This window comes from Pinus tabuliformis, chromosome 9, assembly GCF_031772625.1.
Source record: "Pinus tabuliformis cultivar Carrire ecotype Pingquan chromosome 9, CPIR1, whole genome shotgun sequence".
Classification (NCBI taxonomy): Eukaryota; Viridiplantae; Streptophyta; class Pinopsida; order Pinales; family Pinaceae; genus Pinus; species Pinus tabuliformis.
The window spans coordinates 211,121,655-211,147,077 of record NC_142307.1 but is presented as its reverse complement, the minus strand read 5'-3'; positions in this window follow the sequence as shown (position 1 = coordinate 211,147,077).

The window sequence follows — 25,423 nt, the reverse complement described above, 5'->3', positions numbered from 1 at the left end:
CCTTAGGTAGCCAGCCCAGCTCCAAACCAAGAATGCGCATTTTTCTCGAGTAGTTGATCACTCGCATGCATGAATGGTTCGGTTGACCAGTTCCGCCTGGGACCAAGGAAACTTGAATTACATGCATACATGACTTGATCTTCCCGGAATAGAAAGAGAGAACATGCAAAAGGAATCCCACAATTCAAGGAGCTATTTCTAATAGTCAGGGGTTACATGCAAAGTTGTTTTAGAAGTTTCCCTCCAAGTGTCACTTTTTCCTAGATTTGTGGCATGCACGTCATGAGACCAAAATTATTTATTCGACGAATCAGAGCTAATTCATTCACATCGATCTTGGAGCTCTGACATCCCACAGCACATCCAGGACTCTTCGACACATCTAGCTCAGCTATTCACGGGTAAGTGGCCTCAACTCGTCTTTTTCAGTATTTCTATCGCTTTTTGTATATTCACTTGTGTGAGTGTTGTTTGCTTGATTTCTTTGAATGCCTACTATTGTTTACATATATTCTAGCTTGTCCTAGCATTGTTTCAATTTTCAATGCTATCTCACTACTGTCACATGCATGAAAATGTTTTGCACAGATGTTCACCCAACCGGTGAACGACCTCACCCACATGCATGTTGATATGTTTGATGAATCTTCCATTCATGTTTTGCATGCAATGTTTATCACTTCTGCTTTCACTTAGTCTTGCCATGCATTTGATTCACTTACCTACTTTCAGTTTCTCATCGGCAGGTCAGGCCAACCTTGGCCCAGTCTCTACCTTCACTAAGGCTGCATTGCGCAATATGGGGAAGGAAGGCTCACTTTCCTCTCTAGATTTATGCATTCTAGCCTAGCACTGGCCTCTTGGAATATTTTGCACATTCCTAGAGGACTGTGGCTGCTTGGCCCAAGAAATTGGGCAAATATGTCCCTGGGCTAGCAGTCCTTCCGAGCTGGAATTACACATTGCACAATCCTAGCATCCAGCTGCTCAATTGGATTGCACATTTTGCAGATCCAGCAGCTAGTCCAACCTCCCAGACAACCCAGACTGCCTTTTGCACAGTTTTGGTAGCTAGTCACTTAGCCTCCTAGTGAAATTTGTGCAATCTTTCTCATTAGTTTCCCAGGTATGTGCTATGCCCTTCCCCAGATTTTCTTTGTTTTCACTAACATATTTCTTGCCATGCATGCTAATTGTTTCCAGATCTTTCATGTGTTCATATGTATCAATGGCTTCCAAGAGAACAAGATCTCAGGACACTGAATGTATGGCAGCTAGAGCAGCAGCTGAGCAGGTGTCCTCTGCTCTACCGATCTATGAATATACGAAGTTGTATCTAGACAAGGACATCAAACTGAAGTGGAAAGAGGTGAATGAAACATTCACAAGTACTTTTTGGGAAGACCTTGAAGACTGTTAGGTGTACGTGAATATTCATAAGTCTAGCTTGTATCGAATTGCATGTAGATACCTTGCATTCCCATGTGCAGACATGATTCACTGGATTTTGTCTCACACTGACCCTGATAAGATGACCTTGAGCACTGTAAGTGGGAAAAATATTGCAACCTTCTAGGCATGAGATTACAATGAGATGCATTAGATGACCGAGCCCATGACTGTCATGACTCCCCCATTCAACTTTCCCAACAGCATAGGCCACTTTAGAGACATTCTTAAGGATTGGGTAAAGGAGCCAGCTCGTTTTAGAATGACCCCCAATCAAATCTATAAGACAAAGATATTGAGGAAGGCATACCAATACTTAGTCATATTCTCATGTCGACTGAGTGGCCAAGCGACCACTAAGACCTTCCCTCAGAGTTGGGTGGTCATGCTAGACCAACTAGCTAGAGAAGGAAGACCATGCAACTAGTCTGGCATACTAGATCACTAGTTGAAGGAGCAAGTCACGAAGGCTCGACAGTCACCCGAAGGCATGCATGCAGAGATTTATACGTCTGCCTACATTGTATATGTAGTCTGTGCCCAACATGAGTTCCTAGGCTTAGAGTGGGCATGGTCACCGATGGAGACTGTTGTGAGCATGTATTTTAGGTTATTGTCCAAGTGCAGCTTCAGAGGAGTAATCATATGACTGTCCAACCATCTTCTCACCCCAGTGTACAGGTTGATATTCGAGCATGATCTGCCCTGCATGTCTAAAGAAGCAATGAAGGCATTGTTAGGCATTGCAAATTGGTATGCCTAACCGAATGACATGTTCATCCTAGTTTTCAGTGCGGAGAAGCCTCCACATGTTCTGCTAAATTTTGCTTTGGACGTGCTTGTCATGCAGGAAGTAGCATATCATATATCAGCAGGAATAACATCTAGGTTATAGCAGAAGAAGAAGGTACATTTTCCCTCTCTTCCATTGCGGATCGGGTTATATGAGATTTGGAGCATCAGGCAAGTGGATATTGAAGCTAAACAGATGAAGAAGTACCTGTTCAACCTTCAAAGATTCAACCTGTACGTCCCACATTTCATTGTGAAGGATCACTGCATGAGAGTTCAGTTCAATTAGATCCATGGGGCATGTCATTGGGCCCAGGAGGACTCATGGAGGTATTGCTTCAATTCCTCCAGACCCAATGAACAGGTCAGTTTCACCGTAGAGTGGTTAGCACAACAGCATGCAGCAACATCACAGAGAACACTAGTAGTAGCAACAGCAGAAGAAGCAACAGAGACAAGCATACCTATGCACGATAAAGGGAAGAGAAATATTGTCGACTGCATGGAGGAGGAACAAAGATGCAAGTTTTGAGCAGATCCACTTGTAGAACAAGAAACTATGGAGATTAAACAAAAGAGGAAGCAATGCAACAAGCGAGTCACATGAAGGTAGAGGGATAAGAAGAGAATGGAAAAGGTAGAGAAGGAATTGCATGAGTTGAGGGAGCAACTGTGGAAATAACAAGAGCTATGAAAACTAGAGAAGGAAGTGAAATAGTAGCAAATTCAGTATGGGGTGCATCACATGCACACAGACGAGGTAGCGCCCGTACAAGTAGTTGATTCCTTTGACAACTGGCATCAGGTGAACATAGTGAATCCTCACAGGAGCGAGACTTTTCTCAGGAGATAGAATAGGATCTTGAATAGTTGGACGTAGACATGGAGTAGCAGGAATTGGAACAAGACACTGACCTCATGCCTCACCAAAGAGAGGTCGACTCACCTGCTTCAATGCATCCAGACAATGAGCAAGTATCGAATGCCTAAGGAGGCATTGATATCCTTGGTGGTAAACTAGAAGCAGAGATGCACAACATATCCTTTGATGAATCTCATCACAAAGTTGTGCAGTCTCAGAGAGTACCGACTCTAGAAGACCAAACATCCCTTACTTAGTTTGAAGAGCAAGTGATCATGACTGATGTGCACAAGCATCTAGCTACATTGGCTGATGCAACTAGAGTGTATGTCGAAGCCACTAGCTCAAGTGTTCATTTTCTTATAGCTGAGAATGAGTGAATGGAGAAGGAAATAGAGGTGGCCAAGCAGGGAGGAGACTTGGCGACAATGTCTGCCCGAGCTGAACTGAAGAAGGAAATACTGGATGAAGTATTGTCTTTGGACACAATTATGCGATCATTGTACTCCAAGTTTGGTACCATGCATCAAGTAGTCGTTCATCTCCATCGATGGAAACAATGATGTGCAAGAAGAGTACGCATCTTAAAGAACATACATATTGTTGTTGATAACATGCAAGCATGGATGATGAAGTACAAGGGAGCCCCGCTTCACTTTCCAAAGATGATGAAGGCCAATGCAGTCAAGCTGCAAGCACATATCCAGAACTATGAAGACCTACTGCAACTCATCACTAGCATATAGGCTTCCCATGCATGATTATGCAAAAGTATGGAGGTTATAGTGCACACTCATGAGATCCCATCACTTGGGACCCTCACCCAGGCGAAGACCAAGAAGTAGGTCTAGCAAGAGCTTGAATCGTACTTCAACGAGATAATGCACACTGCCACTAGCCCATAATTTCCTATCAGTGAAGACGTCATGCGCAAGTACGTTGCTGGTCTAGCCACACTAAATATAATGATGCACATGCTCACATATGAGTTGGACAAAGGAGCCTGAGTAGTGTACCCAGATGCTATGAAGGTAAGGTTCAGGTTTCAGATGAATGTCACAGTAAAGCACACAGACGCTCTCAAGGACTACCAATCTTGGCATCAATATTTCACTGTTGATCAGCATGAGGATGTCAAGAAGTTGGACTTCTATGGTTTTCTAGGTCTGAATGATGTCTAGTTTGGCTTGTCTAAGCCATTGTTCACATGGGTACACGTGCATTGTAATGTTGAGTCATGTCAAGTGTAAGTCAAGTGTCAAGAGTGGATGTAAAATTCATAGAGTAGGTGAAGCGTCATGAGGGTAGTTGAATGGTCATAAAGGGGAATGTCAAGGGTCACCCCACCCTTTGGTATAAATAGTCCCTCATAACTCATTGTATAGGATTTTGGTCAGCCAAGCTTCTAATAAGACTATTTTGAAGAAGGTTTGGACAGTATTGTAACGTGCCTTGGTTTCTCCACTGCATGAAGTTAGTACATGTCTTTAGAGGAGCAGGCAGATGTGGCTTTAACATTCCACTATTGGGTCTAGCAAGTTTACATGGATGTATTGAATGATTGTGACTTACACTTCTTTATATAATAAGGGCCAACACATTTTCATGCATATGCTTTTATTGTAGTTGGACTGCTCCAGTTGCTTTAATGATATGTGTTGTTTAACTTATGTACTTATGTATGAAATGTTTCACTTGCAATTATATGAATATTGTTGTTAATGTGGTCACCTTCTATGATGACTGCTCTGCTGGACATCAGACATACCTTTCACTTGAACCTTTCTATAACAACCATCACACTCGTCTCAGATTGATCCATGAGTTTTGTACGTGTTATCTTACCTTGTATAATTTGACTGCCGCATCCGAGTGGATTTCTCTGCCGAAAGCCATGCATGTCCTTTGTGTTGTGTGTTCCTAGCCGAGTTGGGGTTTCTCCCTTTCAACCTGGAACTCACCTTCACCTCCTTCCCCTTTCGAAGTGTTGGAAGCTCTCATACACCTTCCTCGACTCACTGCATCAGTCACACCCTTGCTGCTAACAAAGTTATTCTACTTGCTTCTGTGCAACATCACAGTCAAGGAATTACCTTACAACCCAATGGTGCGACTCCTACACCAAACGGTCTGAGGTCTAACTGGGACTTATTACCAGGGAGATCCCCTTGACATGTTCGTGGGTCCAACACCGACAACATTTCTGGTGCTAGAAGGAGGGCCTGATGACAAGCAATGTCCTCTCATCCAGTTTTGAACCTTTGCATATCTTTCCTAGAGTCTTGTTCTATTCTTCCCTTGATGCTTTTTTTGAATAGTGAAGATGTCTCCATCATGGGGAAGATTTTTTATCTCTTTTCCACTCAGACACATGATGGTGAAGGCGAAGTGGCCTGGCCTGAGCACTTACATAACTTTCTTTCCATGATTCTTGGGGAAGATGAGTTTATTGACGAACAGGTCAGTTTGCTGCTTGCATTCACACTTCGTGAATCTCCATTTCTTTGGGTGCTCAGTGATCCAAATTGGATCCATGAAGAAAAAATAGAGAACCATGACTTTATCAGGTCAGATAGGCTTCAAAGAATTAAGAGCAGCGATCAAAAACACCTCTAAACAGTTGCAGTTCGCAGCTAGCATGGGACAACGAGGACCTCGATCAAAGCATGCTAACCAAGGCCCATGGAGACTGTGCAGGAGAAGAAACTAGCCCCTGGGAGTCCCGAATCAAGAAAAGGAGGCAGTTTTTGATGCGTGGTTAGTGCTTAGTGCATCATGCATCGCTGGGTAAAACCCCTCAAGAAGGAGAGGCCCCGAGCGCTCGGTCGCATGGGAGCCAGGAAAACCATGGGGAAAAGTTTAAAGGCTAAGGCAGGATCCATGCTCCAAAAACCGGCGGTATTTATCGAGGGCACCCTTGGGCAGTAAGCATTTTTAGCGAAAATGGAGCAATTCCACTCAGCGGCCAATGCATGGCAAGCGGAGGAGACAGAAAACCGCCGCTCATCACGTGCTAACGGTCGAGCAAGTCAACTATGTGAAATGTGTGAATGGCGTCGGATCTAGAGGCCCCAGATCTAACGGCTGAGATCATGCCCGGTGGGAAAGCTGGAATCGACAGGGGATTAAGCCACGATCTATAAGAATTCAACGTCCGATTTGGCTGCCAAGGTGGCAGATGACTCATTCCATGACGTAACGGAAAAATCGAACCGATGAAGCAAGCTGGCGTAGTTGCAGGAGGACAAGTGGCCACTCCCTGTGAGCCTGATGATGATGCCGAGACAAGGAACTCCAAACGTAGCTGTAGCAGGCGATCCGACGGGAAGTGGAAGGGGAATCGAACAACCATGGGATCGAATGGCCTTAAATCCATGAACAAATGGAAAACCGAAGATGGGGAAGACATAAGACAGAGAAAACAAAGAAAGATAGTGAAGCAAAAGAAGCAGAAGGAAGACAGAGGGTCGAGCTAACCAAAGGCAGCATTGAGCACCAGAGAGCTTGAGGGATTCAAGCCATCCCTGAGAGGATCTATCGAGACTGAGCACCACATTGGGCTCTTTCCATCAAAGACCAGAGCGGTCAAATAGCTGGTGAGGAAAATAGTCTGTGCACTCTAGTGGCCTAGGGAATCCAAGAGCCACCCTACCAAGAAAATTCTGTTTCAAGAGACTCATATTGAGCTCCTTCATTGTAATCCTCTGCTTTAAGACACAATAAAAGAAGGCCACCATTGAGAGCTGGACCAGAGATGTAGCCCTGGAGGATAGGGTGAACTCCTTATTAAATTCTTGTGTTCTTATATTTTCTTACTGTATTTCTCTACTGTTTTCCATTTCAAGTGTCTGTGTGTTTGCAGTCTGATCGATCCGTTGCCTAAATAACATAGACACACCCCAACACATGAGTCTGTAATACCTTCATGTAATGATTCTTAACTGTGATCACTCATAGGGTGATTATCAGATCACTCAACCTACCAGCTAACACCATGCACTTATTTAAGCACTTTTGTGATCTTATTGAAGACATGTTCTATCATTTTTATCCAAACCATCTTGACCTGGAACTGTTACAACAATGGAGGGCTCCGCATGAATCCGTTATTGATTTTTGGTAGTGCTTTCGTGACTTACAGTTTCAAGCTCCGAGGAGCCAGATGAAGTTCCCATATCTATGGGACTGTTCAATTATTGTCTTAAGAAATATGCCCGTCCCAAGAGAAAGCTTGATGTCAAGCCTCCCTCTACTTTCTTCCTTGATGGAACTGCACTATCTCATGTGGAAGCAGGCACTGTCTCAACAGGCTATCCACCTCCTTCTGATTCAATAGTTCCACCATCACCTAGTGATGCTGAGGGTCATGTTTTCACACCTCTTCATCCTTCACACTCTCCCAACATCACTCCAGTCCATTTTCGTGCAGATTTGGTTCTGAGTCCTTCGATTTCCCATGTGCATTGTTTTATTCGACCTACATATTTGCACTCTGGTTCCTCTGGATGATTTTGTCTTGTGTTCGTTGATTCCAGACTCTTCACTCGTTGTGAACGAGGAACAACCCATTGACGGAGTTGGTTTCGCACAACCAACATGCGTTGTCATTCCTGAAGAGTGTGAGTCGGGGTTTGGACATCAACACTCGGCGAAGGATGACTCCCTTCCTTACAAGCCCCCTCCATTCTTTCCTAGCCTCTTTGGTGAACCTACCATCCATGATTTTGCATGTGTGTCTTCATCCACGGATGCACCCATTGTTGATCACTTCCAGGACTCACAGGATGTTATTCTATCATTCGACAATGGAGAGGATAAGTTATTCATTGAAGATCCACTTGATCCTTCATCTAACTTTTCCAGAAACATAGAGGATGAGTTCATTCGCTTTTCATCTATGCCTCTATTTAATTCATTTGATCATGAGGATGTCGCATAATTCATTGATTTTTCTGATCGTGGTTGTCGTGATCCATTTTCTTCCAATTTTGATCATGATCATGAATCTATCACAGTTGATCTTTCGAAGCCACCGATGTATGATGATCTACTTGATGATGAAGTTGAGATAGCCAAGACTCTCAAGGTACTTCAGCTCGAGTTGATGGCTATGTCAAGCCATTGCTCTCTTGAGGTTAGTCTCACTTCTGATCTAGAAATCATTCAATCACCCAAGGCTCCTCATCACTCATTTGTATGCATTAAAGATCCATCTCACACACAGATCACACTTCTTCCACTTGAACTACACAGTCCCATTTCACATGCTTTGGAGGAGTCTTACATTGCAAACACTCGATTTTGATGCAAGTTGTCTTTGTTTCTTTCATTTCCTTACATATCACAGTCAAGAGTTTGATTATGCTTTAATGTTGCACGTAGTGTCACATAGCACCATGAAAAGTCCACTGACAGTGCGTCATGCACTTGCACTCACTTATGTCACATGGGCACTTTGAAACACGAAGTGTGGTTGTCTTCATTGTTGTATCTTTCTTGCTTGTTTTTTCGCACCACTGGGTTGCTCGCAGACTAAGCCTTCACCAACATGGGTCTACCAATGCACTGGTGGCTGCATTGGAAGTGTCACCTCACATGATCAGGCCCGTGCACGTTAGTGTAGGAGTAGGATTAGTGTTTGCTTTTAGTTTTTTGCTTGCATTCTTGTTTGCTTACATGCTTTGTTCACTTGATTGTTTGCTTTCTTGTTTGTTTGTTTTCTTTGCTTTCACTTTTGCTTCTGTTTTTCCTTGGTTTTGTTGTTAGGATAGTTTGCATGAAACCATGTGTGACTCATGAAACGAGCTAGGTAAAGTACAAAAGGGATTGTACAACTATTGCTACTTGGTTATCTATCATCTTTCCTCTATATGATGAACTTGTTACTCTTGGTCCATGATATGTCGAAGGAAGATATGTACTCTTCAAAGTGAACCTTGGTTTAAACACAACACTTGCATGATAAGTAGTGTTACCTTCTCTAGTCGATTATTTTTTAGGTTAACCCTTGTCATCTTAGTCAAGTAGACTAAGGTGAGGGGGAAAACCTTAACAGGCACGTCAGATATATAATGAAATAATTCTCTACTAGAAAAACGTCCTCTACTCTCAATAAGTTTGGATCCCTCTTCCGCCTCTGAAATGAATAAGTGCTATGCACAGTGAAAATGAAAAATGGAAAGTCAAAAAAATCAAAATGAAAAATAAATAAGGCAAAAGAAAAAAAAGGCTTCCTGTGCTAGGAGGTGATGCGAGTAACTCCATCGGGGTACTGACCAAGCTCGCTGGCAACGGAGCCATTCTTGTGTTCCTATTGACTCCATCGGGGTACTGTCCAGACTTGCTAGCAGTGGAGAAAAACCAGAGATGAAACTAAGACTCTGATGACTATATTGCTTCTGCATCTATATACCCCTCAACCCCAATAGAAACAAATGTGTTGCCTTGGCTTGGAATGTGTGTCAATCGACAAAGGGCTTGGAAGATGCTACATCTTACAATCGAGTGAGTGTGAAACCAAGATGAGCTAAGAGCTAAACAATACTTCCGGAGGTGTTAGACTTGCTTTTCACAAACAAGGTCTATGCAAAGAGATAGAGTTCTACCAGTATGTCGCCAAGTGTTGTAGCGGCTACAACCACCCTCCAAAATTTTGCCTTAGCCTATTTTGGAGCCTCCCTACCAACCTTATACAACACTTTTTCTTGCTTCATCAAGTACTCAAGCTTCAGTGTTTTCCTCACACAAAGGCCGCCTGTCGATCACAGTCGATCCATTCCCCTCACAGGCTACTTACCTGGACTTGGTCCAGCTGCAGGTTGAGTAGCTTCCCCTTCAAAATTGTGCATTTCTGGAGGGAAACCAACCTTCCCTCTAGGAATTGCGGAATCCTCTCTGACAGCCTGCTGGGCTCCAGGATTGCGTAATCCTGTCAGCAAACCCTCCCAACAGGATTTGTGCAATTTTTCCTAGCAGCAGGTTGTTCAGCCTAGGATTTGTGCAAATTAGGGTAGCAGTCATCTGCTCTTCCTAGAAATTGGGCAATCCCCTTGGGTAGTCAGCCCAAGTCCATGCCAAGAAAGCACATTTTTCCTCAGAAGTTGAGCACTTGCATGCACAAATGGTTCGGTTGACCAGTTCCACCCGGGACCGAGGAAACTTGACTTGTATGCATGTGTTATCACTCGGGTTGTCCTTGAGTTCCGGGAAGGATACGGCCGAGTTAACCACAGACCACTTTGGACTGTAGGTTCTAGCCGACTTGCAGTCAGAGAGGGCTCTCTCTTTTAGATTTAGCTTTGTTTGAAAGGATTTTAGGCTAGGTCTTAGGTCCAGAGGGTTTTTGGTTTTGTTTTGGTGGGAAAATTGATTCTTCAAGTAGAGAGGCTGAGCATAGGCTAAGGGTTTCGAACCATTGGGCGTGGAGTCGAGGTGAAAGACTGCTAGTGCATTTCTTTAATAACAGTGAGGGAAGGATGGAGCAAGGTAGTTGAGCATGCAACAATATTTCAGGTTCAAGAGATGGAATGAAAAAGCTAAGCGATGAGAGGCAGCTAAGAATCTCTCAATCATGCCTAACAGGGAGAAATAACAGAGCGCTACCTAGGGGCAGTTAAGAATCCCTAGATAATTGGATGACGTGGGTGAATTGGGGTAAACATGAGCTAGAAGGAATCAATATTCATAACCAATTCGTTCAGAGGAAAAAACATAGAGAAATAACAGAAACTGAGCATAGAGCGTATTCAAACGAATTCTAAGCTATTCTTTCTTTTTGCTATTTAGAGCATGGCAAACACATAAACAAAGATGAGAGGAACTTATTGCTTCAGGCTACAGCACAAGAATTCCATCTTCATATCTTCAACACATTCATTCGCAACAAACAGTTTGGTCTCCAAGCTTTTGGCAATCTTTGATTATAGAAAAACTTAGATATGCAGAGCGAGTCTCTTGTGAAATTCTCAATTGACCAACCCTTAAAACTGTACAGAGGGTGGTATATATAGGAAAAATTGTCTATTACATATTGACCTAAGATAGGTCTGAAAGAAATGATTGCTTTAACCTAATTCTATCAGGAAATAAATGCTAAAAGTATCTATGGCTGTGCTGATGGCTGCCGTATCAAAATTGAGTAAGTGAGGTGTCCTTGGTGGGTTGGTGCAGTTGTCTCTGCAATAACTGAGCATGGGTTTCTGTTCTTTTGCTGCCTGGTGGCCTTTAATGCCTTAACTGAGACTAGAAAGCTAGGATGGGCTTCCGCCGCCTGATTTGACTTTGTTGGCGGCCATTGAATGTTACGTTGCTTTGGGAACTGAAGGCTTCCAATAAACAATTCAATTGGTGCACTCTGCTGCTTCTCTTTCCTCTGATACACTTTGACAACTGAACTGGGCTGCTTTTCTCCTTGCTGTGAGTCAAATCAAACTTTAATGGCCGATGTCAGCCCTCGTTCTGCTTCAAAACTGTCTTGCGCTCCTTCCTGTAAACTTTGTGAAGAAAACAGATCAAAATTGCGCCTTTTGGGCTCGCTGGGGGCTGCGGAATGCACAGATTCCCTAAATATTCCCTAAAGATTCCCCAATTCGGCCTAAAAAATCTTGCAATGAGCGATCTGCTCATCAAAAACTGCCTCAGAATTTGATTCCGGGCTCCGAAGTGCGATTTTTGCCTCTTTGCGCCAAAAGTGATGATGACGTCAGCATGACGGGACGTTGTACGGTGGGTGACGCCAGCATGACATCAGCATGATGACGTGGAGAGATGACATCGCCATGACATCATCATGTACGAACGATGACTGGGTAGGGACACGTGGCAGTGAGGGTGACTCAACAGGGGGCCGCAGTGGAATGGTGATGTCAGCGGGTGGGGTGCTGACGCAGGATGGCAAATAGCAGTAAGTGGTTTTCGTCGGTCTGCCTTTGGTACTGGAGCGGTATTCGTCAGAGCCCTCCCGATGCAATAGGAAACTGCTGCGTGTCTTTTATACGGGAATAAAACCGCTGCCCTATCGGAAGGTAACGTTCGGACGCAGGAGGCGCTCCGAAATCGGTGAGGGCCGTCAGATGGGGAGGACCCGATCCGAAGATGGACGGGACATTTAACTGGCGTAAGGTTAACGGGCTGGGATCCGGGGAATATTTTGAATTGCATATGACGCGGCAGGGGGTTTTAGACTTAGGGAAAATGGGTTTTTATATGTTTAACAAGGGGCAGGTTAATATTTATGCACAAACTTTGGGTTAGGGGCGGAATATGGGTTTTTTTACAGCGTTGGGGTGAAAATATACAAGGAAAAAGGTGAAACCATGGGTTTTTTAAGGTTTTTGAGGGATTTTTGGGCTAGGGAAGAGGTTACTAGCTGACCAGATGTCAGACTAGCTACTTAATGACTGGGATGGGCTAAAGACAGCCCCAGATGGACTGTGATCTCCCGGACTTGGTAGAATTATGGCTATAATGCCCGGGAGGGAGTATTTACATATGGGGATTTTGTATACATGATTAAAATAGGGGAAGGGGAGAACTTGGTAGGGAGTTATATAATAAAGTTAGTAGTTAATATGGAGATGAAAAGAGGGCGCTAAGGTATGAGACCTTAGGCTTTGTTGGGGAAAGAAGGCTCACAAAAGACGAGTGAGCAACCCTTGGGTGAAGCAGATCCTCACCAATGGCAAATGTCATGGAAATGATGAAACTGAGAGGCTCAAGCAGATCTTGACCTCTTGGGGGATGTTAGTAAGTGACTTGGGGAATTAGAAGAAGGGGGAGTTAGTGATGTCCAACTTGAGTACCTCCTTTGCATGCAAAATTGCCTGATAACTGTGATCTGAAAAGATAAGACATTGTGAAACACAAAATTGATCATTAATCATGATTATGCCACCAACAGCTACCTACCCAGCCTATTTCCTAACATTTTTTCTTCTTTTTGTTTTGGGTGCACTTAGACTTGCAAACCCAGCTTTATAATTTTTCTTTTTTCTGTTTTCCTAACTAAGTCTACACTTATTTCTACCAGGGCCCAAATTAATCAGTTGGGTCCCTATGATTCTCTACCTAACTACAAATCTGCCAAGATTAGACTGTTTGGACAGATGGGTTCTCTATATTCAAAAACAATAAATTGAAACCTAGGGAGACCAAGGTTAAACTGTTTGGACCTCCCTTAAATGAAAACTCTTCAAAAGTGGAACAACTTCATCAAAAATGGGACAGCAGTGCATTTGGATCAGCACACTTCATGGCTTTTTTCTTTGGTCTCCTCTGGAAATATGGAACTTTGCAGCATGAAAGATGACATATTTGGCATGTAAAATGTCAATCATGAAAAATGAAACCTGTTGCAATAGGAGGCTAATAGTGGCTCCACTTGGGGATGGATTTTCCTTGTGAAAAGTCAAGAACAGTAGGTCAGACCACCTTGATCTCTGTTGTCACTGTAAACTGAAAAACTTCTTTGCTTTGGCTGTTAAAAACATGAGACTCTTGTGGTAAAAACAACCTTCTCCTCAAGTGAATTTCTGTGAACTGCTCAGCAACACCTGCTTTCTTCTGTGTGCTGGATTCTATGTGCAGTGCTGCTTGGAAATATATCTTTGAAAACATGAATTACAGATGTATCTTTTTTGGCTTTGGCCTAAAAATTCTCGCTGAAATTCTCCTCATTGTTAACATTTTCTTGCCTGAAAATTGCAAGTGCAAAACAGCTGTAAACAGCTTTTCTTCTTCGAACTATATGGCCTTGCTGTGACATTGTTATTCTTGCTGCATTTCTGAGATTGGTACAGAGGCAGAACTCTTCTAAAACAGGAAACTTGCATTTGTTGTGCCTTCATGAATTTACTGCTTTTCATTGAACAAACGGCCTGTTGAAATAAAAACAGAGTGCTGATATATACAAAATATTACTGTACAAAATATATATACAAAACTTAGTGGCATGCTTTTTCACAATGGATCGTGGTAATGCTTCAACATACGGCCATTCACAGGGCCTTCTTCAGCATTGTCGCCTTCTATAGATCTGAGAAAATATGTGTTATTTCCCTGAACAACAGAAATAACGAATGGCCCTTTCCATAAAAAAATAGAACTTGGCATGTTTGCCCTTGTCTTCTCTTCGTGAATCCCACTTTAGAACTTTGTCACCCATGTAGAAATCCTCAGCCTTAGCTCTCTTATCAAACATATTTTTGAGCTTTTCTTGCAAAATTTGTGCTCTGTCATAAACTTGCTCTCTAGTTTGCTGAAGGTGAATTGTCTGATTAATTCTTCTCTGAATGTCATTTGGTTCTGCTTGGATCTCCTGCAACAGTCTGATCGTTGGGATGCCGAGGGATGATGGGAATCTGGCCTCCATGCCATATACAAGCTCGTAAGGGCTCATCCCAATGGATTTCTTTGTTGCAAGTCTGTCTGCCCATAGGGCATTTATCAGCTTCTTGTGCCAGTTCTTCTTATTTTCTTCTAGCACCTTCTTTATGATGTTGATGAGACTCTTGTTTGAAGATTCCGCCAAGCCATTACCTTGAGGGTAATAGGCAGTAGAGTGGCCCAAGGTAATATGAAATCTTTGGCAAAAATTAATCATATTTTTGGATTTGAAAGCAGCGGCATTGTCAGTGATGATTTTCTCAGGGCAGCCAAATCTAGAAAGGATATTGCACTCAAGGAATTGGATAATGATAGTATCATTGGCTTGCCTACAGGGAATGGCTTCAACCCACTTGGTGAAATAATCAGTGGTTGCTAGGATCCATTTATGTTGGCCTAAGGAAGAGGGGTGAATTTCTCCAATGAAGTCAAGACCCTATTGTTGAAAAGGTTTTTCTGTGGAGATTGGTTTAAGGGGCAGGGGCAACAATTTTCTCTTGCCTTCTAAAATCTGGCATTTGTGACATGAAACAACGAACTTTTTAACATCTGCAAAAAGGGTGGGCCAATAGAAACTGGCTCTCAAAATTTTATCAGCAATGGATTTCCAGTAAAGATGTCCTCCGCAATCACCTGCGTGAAATTCTTTCAGGACATTGTTAGTTTCACTCATGGTTAAACAGTTCAGTAATATACCTTCATGATTTCTCCAAAATAAAGCACCATCTAAAACGCAAAACTTCAAAGCCTTCATTTTCAAAAATCTTTTCTTTGTTCTGCACAATCCTTGGGGAGCACAGGTTTAACAATACAAAGCATATATCAGTGTACCAGGGGCATTGCAGAAATATTTCACTGATCTGTGGAGTCACTAGCTCTGGTTCATTGTCTAGCTGGTTAATGTCTAAGGCCTGAAAGTTTGTTTCGGACATGAGTTTAGCTAAGCCTTGTCCCTTTATCAGCTTGGTTGGTTTTATTGCAATGTCATATTCAAGGATGCCTGCGATCCATTTGCCTTGTTTGCCTTCTAGCCCGTCTTGGGTCAATATGTCTTTAACAGCAGCATGTGGGACGTAGGCAATCACGTGCGAATATAGTATGTACACCCTAAAATCCTTGATGGCCTTGACAAGTGCGTAGGCCTGTTTTTCCATTATTGGGTATTTCAGAGGGGCATCTCTTAAAGCACGGCTGAAGAATGCGATTGGTTTTTCGGCTCCCTGTTCGTCCTTTTGTAACAGGACGGCAGTGATGGTGTGATCTGAGGCGAATGAAAATATAATAAAATCTTTGTCAAACTGTGGGCTGGTTAAAATAGGGGTTTGGGTTAAGGCTGTTTTTATGCTTTCAAATGCTTGTTTCGTTTCAAGGGACCGTCTTACCTTGGCGTCTTTTTTCAGCATGTTGCTCAATGTTCTTATTAATTCGGCCAGGTTTGGAATAAACCTTCTTAAGAAGTTGATTTTCCCAAGGAATGCTTGTAGCTCTTTTATGTTTCTAAGGTATGGAATTTGGAGGATGGCCTGTATTCTTTCAGGATCAATTCTGATCCCGTCTTTTGATATGATGTGGCCAAGTAACTTGCCTTCTTCAAGGCCAAATAGGGACTTTTGGGGATTCAAGGAAATACCATATTTCCTGCATGTCATGAAAATTTGCCTGAGATGCTTGAGGTGTTCTTCGTCAGATTTGGAAAATGGGGTTAAGTCATCCAGATAGACAACCAGGAAGTCATGTATTTCTTTAGCAAATGAAATATCCATTGCTCGTTGAAATGTTGCACCAGCATTTTTAAGACCAAATGGCATCTTTACGTACTTCAATGTTCCCCGCGGTGTGGTGAAAGCTGTTTTATCTTGGTCGTCCGGGTGAACCAGTATCTGGTTAAAACTTGAAAAACCATCTAGTAAGGAGATTCTAGATGATCCTACTACCCTCTGTAAGATGTGGTCCATTTTAGGCAAAGGATAGTGGTCTTTTAAGGAGACTTGATTTAAATTTCTGAGATCTACACAAAGTCTGATCTCACCTGTCTTTTTTCTAGTGGGAACCAAGTTGGAAACCCATTCAGAGAATCTGATGGGTGCTATTATGCCTGCTTCATACATTCTTTTTACTTCCTTCTCAATTGGGGAAAGAAGCATGGGGTTGATTCTTCTGAGTTTCTGTTTGAAGGGCTTCTGGTTGGGCTTCAATGGAATTGTGTGCTGAATTACTAATGTATCGTATGATTTCAAATCTTCGTAGCCCCAAGCGAACACATATTGGAATTCTTTGAATAAGTCTATGTGCTTGGGCTTCTGATCTGGTGGTAATTTCTTGGATAGTTTGATCATTTTTGGTCTTTCTGCCGTCCTGATGTTATGTTCTTCAATCTTAGTGTTAATTGGCTATAATTTTGGTTCTTTGGGGACATTATTGGCATCGAACATGTCTTCCAGCGGGGTTAGACCAGTAGGCAAAAAGTTGTCTTTCAGCTCTATGATTTCTACCTCTGTTTTGTCTATTTCTTCTGAGCACATTTTTTTTAGCTGTTGTATGTTTTCTTTGTAAAAAATTGTTGGTTTCAGAATCTGTCTAGCTGTTACAGTTGTTACAACTCGCTGGTTTTCATTTATTTGATGTTTCTCACTTGTTTGCTGTTTCGGATCTATCATATCATCTGTATCTATATGAATGTTTGAAAATTCATGCTCGAGGGTGAGGAAACTATTAATTTGGGCATCACTTTCAAATACTTGCCAGTCTCTGATGTTGTTTGGGATAGTGGGCCTATGTTTTACTTCAGCTGTGAAGTAATGATTTGGGTCAAAAGGAAGCTTACACGTACTAGCGAAAGTGGCAAGACTGTGTGCATGAATATTGTGACTTCTTAAAATCTTGGAGAGGTTAAATTCTGAGAATGCATTGAGTATGTTAGAAGCAGCAGTCCTATAGGCTCTCATCTTGTTGTCGTTGGTAATAAAATTACCCTTCATCTTCTGTATTACTAAATCAGAGTCACCTAGGATAGATACTTTTGCGGCGCCTAGAGTTTTCAACAATTTTAGTCCTAACAGCAGAGCCTCATACTCTGCCATGTTATTTGTGCATTTGAAATTGAGTCTATATGCATGTCCTTCTGCATGGTTATCATGTGTGTTGTGGATCCAGACACCTGCCCCTGCTCCTAGCTTGTTAACAGAGCCATCAAACTCTAGGTACCATGTGTTTTCTGGCTGGTGGATAGTGCTAAGAGTTTGAGTTAAGTTAGGATTGGGCAGATCTACAATTTCTGTTTGGTGAGGTTTTTCTAACGTGTTGGATGCAATAATTGTTTTGACAGTTTCTTGTGTATGTGCAGCTGATTCTTCATTGATGTGCATTTGCTGTTCTAGAGTCACGGGCTCACCATCAATTGGAACATTTGTATCATCATTGAACAAAATGAAGGAATCCAGATCAGAATGGATCGAGTATATGGGAAAATTTTCAGGCTTGCTCTCACTACTCACTACATATTTCATCAGCGTTTCTCTGTACAGTCTCTTTGGTTGCCCAAAGACTGAGATGGTGGCGTAGGAGAGATCTAATTGAAGGGAACCTTGGAGCTTTGCTCCCAATGATCTCGAGAGGAGCCACCACTACATCCATGAGGATGGTCTTGTTGGGATATTGGACTAAGGAGACACACAGGTCTTTGATGAGGCCTAAGCATTTGACTTGACTTGAGTCAAATGAATACAAATCTTTGTATGGTCTGGTGATGTCGAGGTTCAGTTTTTCCATAACTGCTTTGGGCATAAGATTGTGCGATGCCCCTGATTCAAACATAGCGTTGTGTAAAATCTGGTCATGTATATGCAAACTGACGTAAAACGGTGGTATTGGTCCTTGTGTTGTTTTTCCATTGACTTCTGGACCAAATAGCAGTTCAGGGGAATCATCTAAAACATTTACATCATCTTTGTTTTCCGGGAGTTGAAGTGATTTTTTAATCTATTGCCTATATACATCACGTTTAGCCAGTTCTGAAAGAGGAACGGCTATCTTGAGTTTTCCTATCTCTGCCTCTAAACTAAAAGGCTTCTCCAATGGTGTCTTGGTGTTGATAACACTAGTGTTTTCTTGCGGCTGTACAGTTTCTGGAATGTTTTTTGGGATGCTGTTTGAACTTTCTATTGAGGAAGAATGCGGCAGAGGCTGATGAATAGAAGGCTACATGTCTGTTATGTCTTCTATGGTCACTTGATCTGGGTTTGAGACAATTGTATCAGCTTGTCCTGTTATAACGGCTTTGTTTTTTATTCTGTTAGGCTATTTACTTTCCTTTGTTTTGCTAGGCTCAGATATGTCTATTGTCCTAGCTTTGTGTTTATATTGTCTGTGTACCTCATACACAGCAGTGTCATAACCCTGCTTGAAGTCAAAAGACTCACCTGTTTTAGTTTGGAATTGGGTGCCGTTATGTTCGTTTCGGTCTTCCTGTGTCAGAAAAGTTTGGTTCTCATCCTTTAAATCCAGTAAGTTCATGTGGTCGTTATCTATGGGTTGAGTAGAAGTGGAGCCTTCTACATAGTTGTCTTGGAAAGGGGGCCTTATGTCATGGTCTGTATTAGGTCTGCCAGCATTTGTGTTCTGTGTTTTTCTGAAATTTGGGTTTCTTATGGTGTTAGACTATTGTCCCTCCCATGATGCTTTTCTTTCTACATTTTCTACTCTCTCTCCCAGCCTTTGCAGACCATTAATGATAGCATCAAGCTTCTGGTCAAAGGTTGAGGGTTCTTCCTTAAAGGTGGTTCTCTTTTCCATTTTAGCTCTGTTTCTCTTGGCGATCAAGTTAGCTTCAACAGTGACAGCCATATTTTGTGCGCCTGTAAGGGTTTGAGGTGCTCTTTCTTTTAACTGATATGCCATATCAGGTTCAAAACCATCGAGAAATTTGTACAGGGAAAGGTCTGGGGGAGGTCTCATGTTCTGTGGTATTGCGTTATACACATTGTTGAATCTTGCACAGTACTCCAAAACAGTCTCTTGGGGACCTCTCTTAATTGTATCATATTCTCCTAGTATGTGCAAGGGATCTTTCTTTTTCTCCCATCTATTGGTGAATTCTAGGTAAAGCTCATCTGGAGTGGTTATGGAGTTTGCAGCGAGTGATCTAAACCAAGTTCTGACATCACCTGTCAAACTTTGAACAAAAATTCTCATCCTCACGCTAACATCATCTATCTCGTAATTTTCAAAGTAATCTTGCATCTTTTTGGTATGTTGAACGACAGTGAAAGGACCGGTGGAATCAAAGTATGTAATTTTCAATTGATAGTCTTGAGGTAAGGTCCCAGCATTAGCAGGTAATTGCAGGGGTGCATATCTATTAGCCATATTGACCGGGATGACAAGGACAACGGGGATAATGGGAACAACTGGGATAACAGGGATAATAGGTGTAATTGGAACAGTAGTAGTGGTAGTAGTAGTATGTGCAACGAATGGGGGTGTGGAAGGAGTACTATGAGAGGTGGATGATGAATAAGGGGAAGCAGGGGTAGACCGGAATAAAACCTTTACAGGGGTCAGAATATAGTTAGGATGATCTGTTTTAGGACTCAAATCAGCAAAATCTTCCTGTCTTTCTTGCTTCCTAAGGATCTTTGGGATTATGTTAGGGTTTTCAAAAACAGCTGGAGGATTTGGGTCTGGGTTTGACCTTGTATATCGTGGATTTCTCTTGGGAGCCAACTTCTGAACTTGTTTTTGGTATTTTTCTAGGGATATTTTGTCTAGATAGCGAAAAACTAATCAAAATTTGGGACACCTACTTATAACTTAAAACTAGCATGAAGATTGACTGAAGCAACATTTATTTACTTCTGTTAACGATCAACGAGAACAGTTTCAAGGGCTTTCTGGCTGAAATTCAGGCTACATTTGTAGTTTTAAGAAATAAACACCGATTTGAAAGTTGATTTGTGGTCTCAGTGGAACTCTCCTACCTTCTTTGTGAAACGTTGTGAAATTATCTGAGGAAAGTCCCCAGTGGAGTCGCCATTATGTTATCACTAGGGTTGTCCTTGAGTTCCGGGAAGGATACGGCCGAGGTAACCACAGACCACTTTGGACTACAGGTTCTAGCCGACCTGCAGTGAGAGAGGGCTCTCTCTTTTAGATTTAGCTTTGTTTGAAAGGATTTTAGGCTATGTCTTAGGTCCAAAGGGGTTTTGGTTTTGTTTTGGTGGGAAAATTGATTCTTCAAGTAGAGAGGTTGAGCATAGGCTAAGGGTTTCAAACCATTGGGCGTGGAGTCGAGGATAAAAACTACTGGTGCATTTCTTTAATAACAGTGAGGGAAGGATGGAGCAAGGTAGCTGAGCATGCAACAATATTTCAGGTTCAAGAGATGGAATGAAAAAGCTAAGCAATGAGAGGCAGCTAAGAATCTCTCAATCATGCCTAACAGGGAGAAATAACAAAGCGCTACCTAGGGGCAGTTAAGAATCCCTAGAGAATTGGCTGACACGGGTGAATTGGGGTAAACATGAGCCAAAAGGAATTCAATATTCATAACCAATTCGTTCAGAGGAAAAAACATAGAGAAATAACAGAAACTGAGCATAGAGCGTATTCAAACGAATTCTAAGCTATTCTTTCTTTCTGCTATTTAGAGCATGGAAAACACATAAACAAAGATGAGAAGCACTTATTGCTTCAGGATGCAGCACAAGAATTCCATCTTCATATCTTTAGAACATTCATTCGCAACAAACAGTTTGGTCTCCAAGCTTTTGGCAATCTTTGGTTATAGAAAAACTTAGATATGCAGAGCGAGTCTCTAGTGAAATTCTCAATTGACCAACCCTTAAAACTGTACAGAGGGTGGTATATATAGGAAAAATTGTCTATTACATCTTGACCTAAGATAGGTCTAAAAGAAATGATTGCTTTAACCTAATTCTATCAGGAAATAAATGCTAAAAATATCTATGGCTGCGCTGACGGCCGCCGTATCAAAATTGAGTAAATGTGGTATCCTTGGTGGCTTGGTGCAGTTGTCTCTGCAATAACTGTGCATGGGTTTCTGTTCTTTTGCTGCCTGGTGGCCTTTAATGCCTTAACTGTGACTAGAAAGCCAGGATGGGCTTCCGCTGCCTGATGTGACTTTGTTGGCGGCCATTGAATGTTAAGCTGCTTTGGGAACTGAAGGTTTCCATTAAACAATTTAATTGGTACACTTTGCTGCTTCTCTTTCCTCTGATACACTTTGACAACTGAACTGGGCTGCTTCTCTCCTTCCTGTGAGTCAAATCAAACTTTAATGGCCGCTGTCGGCCCTCGTTCTGCTTCAAAACTGTCTTGCACTCCTTCCTGTAAACTTTGTGAAGAAAACAGATCAAAATTACGCCTTTCGGGCTCGCTGGGGGCTGCAGAATGCACAGATTCCCTAAAGATTCCCTAAAGATTCCCCAATTCGGCCTAAAAAATCCTGTGTTGAGCGATCTGCTCATCAAAAACTGCCTCAGAATTTGATTCCGGGGCTCCGAAGTGTGATTTTTGCCTCTTTGCGCCAAAAGTGATGATGACGTCAGCATGACGGGACGTTGTACGGCGGGTGACGCCAGCATGACATCAGCATGATTTCATGGAGGGATGACATCAGCATGATGTCATCATGTACAGACGATGACTGGGCGGGGACACGTGGCAGTAACATGGCACGGGTGACTCGACAGGAGGTCGCAATGGAATGGTGACGTCAGCAGGTGGGGTGCTGATGCAGGATGGCAGACGGCGGTAAGTGGTTTCCATAGGACCACCTTTGGTATGGGAGCGGTATTCGTCAAAGCCCTACCGATGCAATAGGAAACGGCCACGTGTCTTCTATACGGGAATAAAACCGCTGCCCTATCGGAAGGTAACGTTCGGACGCAGGAGGTGCTCTGAAATCGGCGAGGGCCGTCGGATGGGGAGGGTCCGATCCGACGGTGGACGGGACATTTAGCTGGCGTAAGGTTAATGGGCGGGGATCTGGGGAATATTTCGAATTGCATATGGCGCGGCGGGGGGTTTTAGAATTAGGAAAAATGCGTTTTTATATGTTTAACAAGGGGCAGGTTAATATTTATGCACAAACTTTGGGTTAGGGGCAGAATATGGGTTTTTTCACAGTGTTGGGGTGAAAATGTACAAGGAAAAAGGTGAAACCATGGGTTTTTAAAGGTTTTTGAGGGATTTTTGGGCTAGGGAAGAGGTTACTAGCTGACCAGATGTCAGACTAGCTCCTTAATGGCTGGGATGGGCTAAAGACAGCCCCAGATGGACTGTGATCTCCCGGACTTGGTAGAATTATGGCTATAATGCCCGGGAGGGAGTATTTACATATGGGGATTTTGTATACATGATTAAAATAGGGGAAGGGGAGAACTTGGTAGGGAGTTATATAATAAAGTTAGTAGTTAATATGGAAATGAAAAGAGGGCGCTAAGGTATGAGACCTTAGGCTTTGCTGGGGAAAGAAGGCTCACAAAAGACGAGTGAGAAACCCTTGGGTGAAGCAGATCCTCACCAATGGCAAATGTCATGGAAATGATGAAACTGAGAGGCTCAAGCAGATCTTGACCTCTTGGGGGATGTTAGTAAGTGACTTCGGGAATTAGAAGAAGGGGGAGTTATTGATGTCCAGCTTGAGTACCTCCTTTGCATGCAAAATTGCCTGATAACTGTGATCTGAAAAGATAAGACATTGTGAGACACAAAATTGATCATTAATCATGATTCTGCCACCAACAGCTACCTACCTAGCCTATTTCCTAACATATTTTCTTCTTTTTGTTTTGGGTGCACTTAGACTTGCAAACCCAACTTTACAATTTTTCTTTTTTCTGTTTTCCTATCTAAGTCTACACTTATTTCTACCAGGGCCTAGATTAATCAGTTGGGTCCCTATGATTCTCTACCTAACTACAAATCTGCCAAGATTAGAATGTTTGGAAAGATGGGTTCTCTATATTCAAAAACAATAAATTGAAACCTAGGGAGACCAAGGTTAAACTGTTTGGACCTCCCTTAAATGAAAACTATTCAAAAGTGGAACAACTTCATCAAAAATGGGACAGCAGTGCATTTGGATCAGCACACTTCATGGCATTTTTCTTTGGTCTCCTCTGGAAATATGGAACCTTGCAGCATGAAAGATGACATATTTGGCATGTAAAATGTCAATCATGAAAAATGAAACCTATTGCAACAGGAGGCTAACAGCATGCATGACTTAATCTTCCCAAAATAGCAAGAGACAACATGAAAAAGTCATCCCATAATTCAGGGAGCTACTTTTAGCAGTCGAGGGTTACATGCAAAGTTGTTTTTGAAGTTTCCCTCCAAGTGTCGCTTTTTCCTAGATTTGTGGCATGCACATCATAAGACCAAAATTATTTATTCAATGCATCAAAGCTTATTCATTCACATCGATATTGGATTTATGACATCCCACAACACATCCAGGACTCTTTGGCACGTCTGGCTCAGCTATTCACGGGTAAGTGGCCTCAACTCGTCTTTTTCAGCATTTCTATCACTTTTTCTATATTCGCTAATGTGAGTGCTATTTGCTTGATTTCTTTGAACGCCTACTATCATTTATATACATTCTAGCTTGTCCTAGGTCTATTTCAATTTTTTTTGCTATCTCGCTGCTATTGCATGCATGAAACTATTTTGCACAGACGTTCGCCCAACCGGTAAATGACCTCACCCACATGCATGTTGATATGTTTGTTGAATCTTCCATTCATGTTTTTCATGCACTGTTTATTGCTTTTGCTATCAATTAGTTTCGCCATGCATTTCATCGACTTACTTGCTTTCATTTGCCCATCGGCGAGTCGGGCCAACCTTGACCCGATCTCTGCCTTCACCAAGGCTGCATTGTATAATTTGGGGAAGGAAGGCTCAACTTCCTCTCAAGATTTTCACATTCTGGCCCAGCACTAGCCCCTTGGACTATTTTGCACATTCCTGGAGGATAGTGGCCACTTGGCCCAGGAAATTGCGTAAATCTGTCCTTGGGGCAGTAGTCCTTCCGAGCTGGAATTGCACATTGCGCAACCCCAGCAGCTAGCTGGACAACTGGATTACACATTTCGCAGATCCAACAGCCAGTCCAGCTTCCCAAATAGCCTATACTACCTTTTGTATAGTTTTTGTGGCCATTCACTTAGCCTCCCAAGGAAATTTGCGCAACCTTTGTCATAAGTTTCCCAGGTATGTGCTGTTTCCTTCCCCAGATTTTCTTTGTTTTCACTGACATATTTCTTGCCATGCATGCTTCTTGTTTCCATATCTTTCAGGTGTTCATCTATCTCAATGGCTTCCAAGAGAACAAGATCTCAAGACACTGATGGTATGGCAGCTCGAGCAACAGCTGAATAGGTGTCCTCTGGTCTGCTGATCTATGAATATACGAAGATGTATATAGACAAGGACATAAAACTGAAGTGGCAAGAGGCGAGTGAAAAATTCACAGGTACTTTTGGGGAAGACCTTGAAGATCTTCAAGTGTACATGAACATTCATAATTCCAGCTTGTACCAGATTGCTTGCAGATACCCCACGTTCCCATGCGCGGACATGATTCACTGGATCGTCTCTCACACTAACCTCGGGATGATGACCTTGAGCAGTGTCAGTGGGACGAAGATTGCAACCTTCTGGGAATGAGATTATGATGAGATGTATCAGATGACCAAGCCCATGACTATCATGACTCCCCTGTTCGACTTGCCCAATAGCAGAGGCCACTTCGGAGACATTATGAAGGATTGGGTAAACGAGCCAACTCGTTTCAAGATGACCGCCAATCATATCTATAAGACAAATATATTGAGGAAGGCATACCAATACTTGGTCATATTCACATTTCAACTAAGTGACTAAGCGAGCATTGAGACCTTCCCTTAGAGT